Source organism: Kryptolebias marmoratus, linkage group LG13, assembly GCF_001649575.2.
Source record: "Kryptolebias marmoratus isolate JLee-2015 linkage group LG13, ASM164957v2, whole genome shotgun sequence".
In the NCBI taxonomy this organism is placed as follows: Eukaryota; Metazoa; Chordata; class Actinopteri; order Cyprinodontiformes; family Rivulidae; genus Kryptolebias; species Kryptolebias marmoratus.
In genome coordinates this window covers 20,735,393-20,744,384 of record NC_051442.1, presented here as the reverse complement: position 1 = coordinate 20,744,384, position 8,992 = coordinate 20,735,393, and positions in this window count along the sequence as shown.

Sequence of the window (8,992 nt, the reverse complement as noted above, 5' to 3'; positions counted from 1 at the left end):
TCCCTGACGTGACGGCCTGCTGCAGATGAGGATGTGCAGCTGCACCTGATAGATGCTGAGCCGCCCGACTGAGGAAAAAAAAAAAAAAATCCAAGCGATCTCACAGTCTGGGGACGGGTTTTAGTCTCTTTATCGAATTAAAATCTAATGCTTATGAGATCTGAATGACAATAAACGGTTTAAGCATTCCTTGAAAACAAATGCATGTCGCCCGCCGCATTTCACGATCATTAAATCATATCATGTTGAGCTCAGAGTATGTGTGGTTATTATGATTTAGTCTCAGCTGCTACTACACCGAAATTCTGCTAAAGTTCTGCAAAATCGGCTGAGCTGTAGCCATTTTTGTGTTTCCAAGGTTTGTTAGCTGTAGACGCCATCTTGAATTGGCTTGATTCCAAAAGTCAATCAGTTTTAGACGTGCATCTAAAGAATATGTCCTGAAGATTTCATTAAAATCCGTCTAGTGGTTCCTGATATATTTTGCTAACAGTCAGAAAGCATTGACTCCAGTAGCTAGTGTCAAAGTCTTAAACAAAGCCGCTGCATGATTAACTAGTGCTTGGAGTGTGGGCTGGGGATGATGCTCACCCACTACCACTATCAGCTCAATATCTGGGAAATGTGTAATTCACATCTTCTCTTTTTTTTTTGTTTTTGTTTTTTGTTTCCTAAGGCCGATTAGCTGCAGTGGCCATCTTGATTTGGTTGTAGATGTATGTGCAGCCGTCACTTTCTGAGAGTCTCTTGAAAATTCATCCAGTGGCTCATGAGATATTTTTGCTAACAGACAAAGAAACACAGGCAACAACATTTACGGGCTGTAATGAGACAGAGCTGCTTATGCTAATAACTCGACTAACAGACGTAGGTCACTCAGGTTTGTTCCAGTGAAGCAGTTTTGTCATATAAAAAAACCCCAGCCTGACATAAAGCCTAATAATATATCTGTAAACACCTACGGTATGATACATCAGAGCTACTGATCTCCCTGGAGAGGAAAGATGACAGAGGATGAGCTCAGTCCTCTTTACCTCTGACCCCTGCTGAGCTTTAAAAAGAAGGTTATTGTTGGTTGGTGGTAGAACAGTTCCTGGTGCACAGCTACCTAGAACTGAGAAGGAAAGAAGACGATGATGATGAAGGGAAAAGAAGAAGGTTGGGCAGAGGATGGAGGGCGGGAGAGCATTTAAACAAACACTGCTGCTGAAGAAATACACCTCAGACAATGTTTCTCAAGAGTTGACACTTTTTTGGCTCATCTAGTTCTTACCTGGACGCTGTAAAGTCAAATTTTTTATTATTTTTTTACGTGTTTAGCTTTAGAGTCAGCTCACGGAACGCCATGATTGTGTGGGGAGGCGTAGGTGGGACTTACGGCCCCACATCATTAGTGCACAGACTCTGGTTCCAAAAATGCAACATGGCAGCTTCTGAAAATAGGTTCCTGCCGATTTCAATTCACGACAACAAGAGAAGGCAGGGACACGTGGTCTATCAGCGTTTCCACCCTTCCATTTTCTTTATCCAGTTCACCTTTCTGGGCCGTGGGGCGCTGGTGTCCATCTCCAGCAGTCACCTTGCCAAAGGCTGGGGACACCCTGGACAGGTCTCCAGTCCATCATAGGGACACATAGAGACAAACAACCATTCACACTCTCATTAGCGCCTAGGGACAATTTAAGAGTTTCAAGAAGGTTTGATTAAAGGAAATATGCCGGTTGTGTGTGAGAACAAAGGTTTAAACTTCAAATCTTTTTGAATGGGAGTTCCATGGGAAGGTTGCAAACAGTTTATATCTTTCCAGCTGTAAATATCTTTTTGAACTAGGGCTGCACAAAATGTGAAAAGCTTCAGAGGCGTGCCCTTATTGGTTAATATTGGGATGACAATATCAGTTACGATAATGCCGCGTTTTCTTCTGTCTTCACTGAAGATGTGATGTGAGCATCAAGGCTAAACAGTTTGTTGGGCTGTCTGAATATATTAGCATGTAGAACACAAATGCACGGTACTTGAAACACAACTCCCAAAACATATAAAAACAGAATAAGATGATTTGCAAATCCTTTTTTATTCTATATTCAATTGAATAAACTATAAAGGCAAGATCTTTAATGTTCAAACAGATAAACTGCATTCTTTTTCTGCTAATATTCACTCGTTTTGAATTTGATGCCTGCAACACGTTCTAAATGTCTAATAAGTGGAAACTTCTCGTTGTTTTCAGCAGTCACCCTCAGGGCTATGATTGTGGCTAAAACCCCACAGTTAAAACATGATTCTATCAGGTCTGATCATTTGCTGCTGGAATCTGAACTGATCATCAGCCTCAATATCCTGCCAGTGTGGGAGATTTCCTGCATGGTACACATTACAAAGCGGTTTGCACAAAAGATAAGAGCAGACTCAGACACTCATTAGATGATAAATAAACAGTTATTGCAACTGTAATACCCTCTATGAACGGCACAACAGAGCAGATAGACTATAGATTTTCCCCTGATCTAAATGTAAAACAACAGATCTAAATGCTCTCCACAGGTCACAGAGAAAACTCTGTGCTCAGGCTGCTCTCTAACATTAATCCTGACTGCAATGCTTCCTTCAACACGACTGAAAACCATGGCGGGCCCTCTCCACTCTGAATTAATTTACTGTATCACAGAACATTCACACCTTTCATTTTCATGACTTCTAATAAAATATGATAAAGGCTCAACGGCTGTTGAATAAAAAAGTACCATTCAAGTAAATTTTAGCAGGAAGCACCCTTACAAACCAGTCGTTATTTTTCTGTTTCCAATGCAATTTTCAATTTTTCTTTTGCAATTTTAGAAAAACCATACAAAAAAATACATCAAAACTAAACTATGACTTTTTTGTAGCAATCCGTAGTACAGGGTAGACAAAATGTTGCAAAACACTTTCCACACATACAACAATGGGATTTTGGCCAAACGAGCACGTAAACCCAGCCCACTTTGGAGCTTACAGCTCGGATATACTTTACTTTTCGAAGTTGAAATGGTTCACAGAAGGTTCGACTTAACACATCTGAACTGGCATTTTGATGTCAGCTTTCACAAAATCACAGTGTGGGTTTCATGATTTTATGTCTACAAATTTCCAAAGTTTTTGCGAACAAACTTTTTCATGTTTCAAACATTTCACTTCTTATACATCAACACGTGGGCATTGTTGTCTTCTCTCACTCTGTCCCTCACTGCTTCAGGACTTTTGATGGTCTCTTAAATACCCTCAGAGTTCAGGGAGTGCACAGCCACACTTCCGTTGACTTCCATTGTATCTGAGCTAATAATTTTCTCATCAGAACTGGAAGTGAAGGGTGTTTTTGACTTGTCATATCTCCTCCATAAAACACTGCAGACTCATAGAAACTGGCTGTGACCAGAAAGAAGCTTCTGCTGCTTACAGTTCAGGATTCTTTTTATTACAGTTTACAGTATTTGCATAACAACTGTTTAATTTCTACTTTTTGTCTGCCTGTCTAATTAGAGTGTTGTCTTCTATGATTCATACATGAAAATATAATCACTCTGTCATCTTAGATTATTGCAAAAAGTAAGTCTCAAATTACTTTTGGGTTTTATAGAAAAAGCATTGATGGATGTTGGAACGCTGTATTGTCCCCCTTCAGATTTTATTTTCATTTTTTTAGTTTCCCATTACATTTTAGGTACAGGGCTATTTGGATTTTTTCCAAGTCAAGAATCCCATATATTTGTCCCTGAAAGCAGGGTTTTAAAGATGCAATGTACCGAGCCAAATCCCACTGGTGATGGACAGAAAGAACTGAGTTGTTGTTGATCATGTGAGGATGGTGTTTGTTGTATGAATGAGAAGTGCGCATAATCAAATGGCTTATATCTACTTCTACGAGTCTTGTTTAAATTAGCTGAAAGCCAGTAGGTACTTTGGCCATGTGCTGAACTGGGCTGCTCTCTAATAAATGTGCAAAATGCATCTTGTTTTTATTATGCGTCTCAAATGCTATTCATCCAAAATTCAATAACGGCGGAGGTTTCGTCGATATCTGAAACGCAATCGAAAGAAATGGCAGAAATGAAGCAATTATGAAGAAAACGAGGTAGGCTGAACGCTGGCAGAAGGCTGGGTCCCTGCCTGGCCGTGTTTTGGCTCTGAGACGATATCGGAGCTGAAAAACCATGAGGGGATGCTGACAGCAGTTACTTTTATATTGCTGCAGACCAACTCCACATAAGAGAGGATGATCTTGTGTAGAGGGGGTCTGAAGGGAGCTCCTGTCTCTGTCTCCCTCTCTGGAGCCCCTGCTGCCCCCATCACCGCCACCACCACCACCTCACTTTCTCTGGCATGTTTGATATGCTGGTGGTGTTGTTAGGACCGTGTGTGGGTTTTTCCACGGAGGAAAAATGGCTCGTTGGGCTCAGGACTATCTTTGGTATTATTCTTCCCTGTGGCCCGGAGCCACTGCACCGGCCTTCCTTCCTGTCTCCGCACTGGGCTGAGGCTGCAGTGCAGGATGGGAGATAACCTGCTAATCACATGGGCACTGCGCCTGCAGCCCGATAAGGCTTGCTCTTTAAAAAAAAAGAAAAAATAGTAAAAAGGGCTGCCAATTAACTTTAAATGTCCCACTGCCACGTGTGTCTGTCAGCTGCGTGCCTATCAGCTGTTCCTCTGCTGGTTTTTACCACTTCCAGCCCACAAGAACCTACAGACATTTTTTTTTCAGAGCAATGACCGAAGCAAAACATAATCTTTGTGTTTCCTCCTAAATTACTCCCAGGGAGTTGCGTACATGCTAACCCTTTGTCGCGGTACCTTGTCACTTTGCAGGTGTGAAAATGAAGCGAACTGACAGTAAAGAAAAGCGCTTCAGGCGCAGTAATAAACACGTGGAACCCTCCTATTGTTGCCTTCATCAGCCATGTTTAGGTGCTGTTCAGTCTGAGCAGGTTTCCTTCCTGGAACAACATGTAGATTAGAAATCAACAAGATCAGACTGCCCGTCTACACCCTCCATCTGTGTTTGCTTTGACTAATAAAATTGAAATTACCAGCTAAACGTTTATCTGCAAAGCACATTTTAGTATTTGCCATCTCTTTTTGTTACATGTTCACGAATGGAGGAGCTTTAAGTCCTGTTCTCATTGTGTTTCCTCATAATATGGCAGGACCTTGGTCACATGCTTTAGTCATGTTCAATGAACCAAAGGTTCTAAACAATCACTGCTGCTGGACGTGCACATGAAGAAACAGTGGTTTCAGTTTATACTTGTGTTATATTTTCAGTTTTCTGTTAAACACATGTTGTCAAGGTCAGTTAGTTTATTGGTCAAACAGTGGTGCAAAAAACAATCATCTTATGTTGAGAAATGAGAGAGCTGTAGCCATTTTGGTCAGACTTTGAAGCTAGTACTGCCCACAAATGTACTGTGAATAACTCTCAGCTACAATTTTTAGTATAGTATTTTTAAAAGTGCCATTTTTGAGGAGACCAAAGTTGACTAGCTGTGGCAGCCATCTTAAATTGGGGTCACTCCAAATGTTCAGTTGTAGATGGTATATCCAGTGAGTGGCATTAAAAGCCTTTCAGTTCTCATGAGATTTTGATAACAGACAAACAAGGTTGATTACATTAGTGTCATAACTCAGGGGATTCTGTCCAGAGAGCGAAACCAAGACCAAACACGGATGTAAAGGTAAGTGAATTTATTTACAGGGTGAAAACTATATACAGTGGGCGGTATCCGAAGAGTCTGCAAGAGAAGGAGAGCTAGGTGAGTCTCGGGTACGAGTCTAAATCCAGACGGTAGCAAGAAGGTGGTAATAATGTCTCTTTGTTTGCTTACAGATCCAGGAGGTAAATACAGCGGCGAGGAGAGGAGGAGCGGTTCCAGGAGTTCCAGAAGTGACAAGCCAGTTCCAGTGAGGTAAGTAGCAGAATGGTGTCAGGTAAGTAGTCCTTAGTTTCTGTAGCCGTGGCGTGGCAAAACCCGTAGGTAAAAACAGACGTAGGTAAAAACAGAGAACGTAGTTAACACTAGGAGCAAGAGTTCAGGTTAGACGCTGAGGCGGAGAATCTAACCCAGTAGGTTTGATGCTCCAGTGAAGGTGTGATCACAGCCTGCTGCTTAAATCCTGTAAGGTCTCGTCAGTGGTATGAGGAACACCTGTGGACAATGATTAGTGGCGCCACCCAGAAGGTGGAGCCAAAACCCAGATCCTCACAATTAGTTAATGCCAAATTTTTAGGGAAAGATTTTGTGCAATGTGTGGAGCTCAGAATTCGTGTTGGAGATGACTGTCAGAGACTACAATGTCAAATTTTCGCTTTATATCTGTAAAATTGACTGAGTTACAGTTGTTTTTGTGTTCTCTAAGGTGAGGTGGCCATTTTGTATTGGGTTGGTTCTAAAAGTTCATCAGTCAGAGTTTCATTGAAATCCGTCCAGTGACATATGAGATCTATTTGGTAGCACACACACAAAACACCAGCAGAAGCATTAACATGTTCCAAACACTGGAAACAAGATCAGCAAATGAAAATTCTGGACTGAGCTGTTATTACCAGGATGAGTAGGGGACCAGGGCTCCTGACTGTGGGGCATGGTGCACCCTCTGGTGTGCACATGAACCGGCCCGCATCTCCCCCTGCCTCACGTACATTTGTTGTTGGAGCCGGAGCCGTCTAGGATCTGCTCCGTCTTGAGGTGCTGCACCAGCCGTTCTGACCCTTTCCTCATATGCTGTGACCTCCTGACCTCTGGACTGTCCGTGCCTGCCTTGAGCTTTCAGGAACAACTGTACCCCTCCTCCCCCCTCCCTCCCCAACAGACACACACATGCACACACACACACACACACACACACACACGCTTTGAGCTCTCAGACTGAAGCAGCAGCACAAGGATCTGGCAGCAGAGCAGCTGAAGATCTGAATAGATCTGGAGTGATGACTGCACTCCTTGGAAGACTGATCTGCGCCTTACAGGAGCAGGGACACAGCAGCAGCTAAATATAGTGCTGAGGGGCACAGACGGCGCCCTAACCCTATCTGTTCATTTCATTATTTAGTTGACAGTTTTATTCAGGCTGATCTGTCTGGGATCCATGTGGACCTTCATATCATCCCACTGTTCTTCAGTGTGACTTACTTTCCCCACAACTGCATTCTCTGAGAGTTCCGCATCTATTTCAGGCTAATTGTGGACATTTGATTTGCTCTGCAGCTGAGAGCAGATCTGCGTGATACCGTGGATCTTATTTATAGATTGCATAGGCCTTTGTAATTACACAGCATGGCTGCTGGTGCTCAGTGAAACAACTTGCTCCAGCCTAGTTGCCAGCAAACCTCTGCAAAAGGAATGCTAAATACAGTTTAGAGGGTGAATGTGCAGTTTCTGGGTAAACCTCACATTTGGCTGCATTTCTGGTGACGTCTATATTTGTTTCTCAACAAAAGCACATCATGTCAGCATGAAACTCATCCACTACAAACAATACCATAGCTGAAAATCTAGTAAATACATCGTTTGGTAGCAATAGATAATACAGCCCAATATTAACTGGTCATGTACCAGGTACCTGTTACTTACTGGGTATGTACCTGATACTTAAAAGGTACCTCTGGGGACAATTTTATAAAGTGACTTGTGACCCTATACTTACACGGAGCACTCCCTGATATGTGACAGCACTCATCACACATCATAAGTACCAGAAAAGTGCCCTGAATGTAACAGAGTACCAGGTATGTAATGTTTGTGCAGTTTTTTGTGAGGATAAAGGAAGACACACAGGTCTGTGGTTACCTTGGCAACTCTACTAAGCCACTGGCAACAGCTTTAACATTTTTTATTTTTTAAATTTTGGTTCTCTTTTACAGTTTTCTTCTACAGTTTATACATCAAAACACCATTTTGTCAGCTTAGAATATCACAAAAGTACATTCCAATTTACTTTGTTTTCCTCTCACCTCTGTGTTTTGCTAAAATCACCTTCTTTCATTTAACACCAATTTGAAATGTTCACCTCAGAACACTTCATTCATATTTTTTTTTTTTTTTGCCTTCCATGCAACAAACTCCAAACATGCACTTTTTAGAAGTGATACACAACCAACTTGCTTTTGTCCTTTTGCAAATTGACAACAGAGTGCCGTGTGTTGTCTTTACAGCACAAAGGAAACTCCAAAGGATGTAATTTTCCAAATAAGTGACAGGACAGAGGGGTGGAGAGGGGCTCGTCTTCCTCATGACGTCACGTCACTGCAGCAGTCCGCCTGCGATAAGGAAAAAGCGTCCCACATCACATCCACAAATGTGGCCTGAGTCCTCTTATCACTGCTCTGCTGCTGATTGGTGGAAGGGTGAGAGGAGCTCCAACACAGTACAGATAAGCTGTCTCTTCACTTACAGCTAATATATGTAATGTTCCCGAGCCATTTCTTGGTAATAATGATACGGTGACAGCATTCTGATTGACAACAACTCCTCTGGGGCTCTTACATGTAACTGTGCGTGAGGCCGCTCCCTCATCCCTGAGTAAATACTGACAGGGTCCACTTTGCCCTCCTCGCAGATTCTGGCTCCCTCAGTCTTTTTGGCACAGTTCATTAGCTATTGTGACAGTTTCCTGTGAAGCCAGGCTCGACGGAGGGAAACACAGAGGTATGCAGACAAACGAAATGCTCTGCACAATACCTATTGTGTTTGAAATATACGTCAATTTGTTACCGCCGAGATATTTTCCTCATACCTTTTAGTGTGCGTACCAAACTGTTATTCAGACATTCCTGCACGTTGTGCTGCCCACTTTTTCCTTCGAAGTCGACTCACGACTTGTGGAAAATTACAAGCTGAAAAGCTGAAAACAAACGGAAGCACTCGTGAACTTTACAATAAAGCACCAAAATCTTTAACAATTGCTCAGCATCCGTTTGTAAATATGAAGTTTGATAAACACCTTCAAAAAGGAGAAG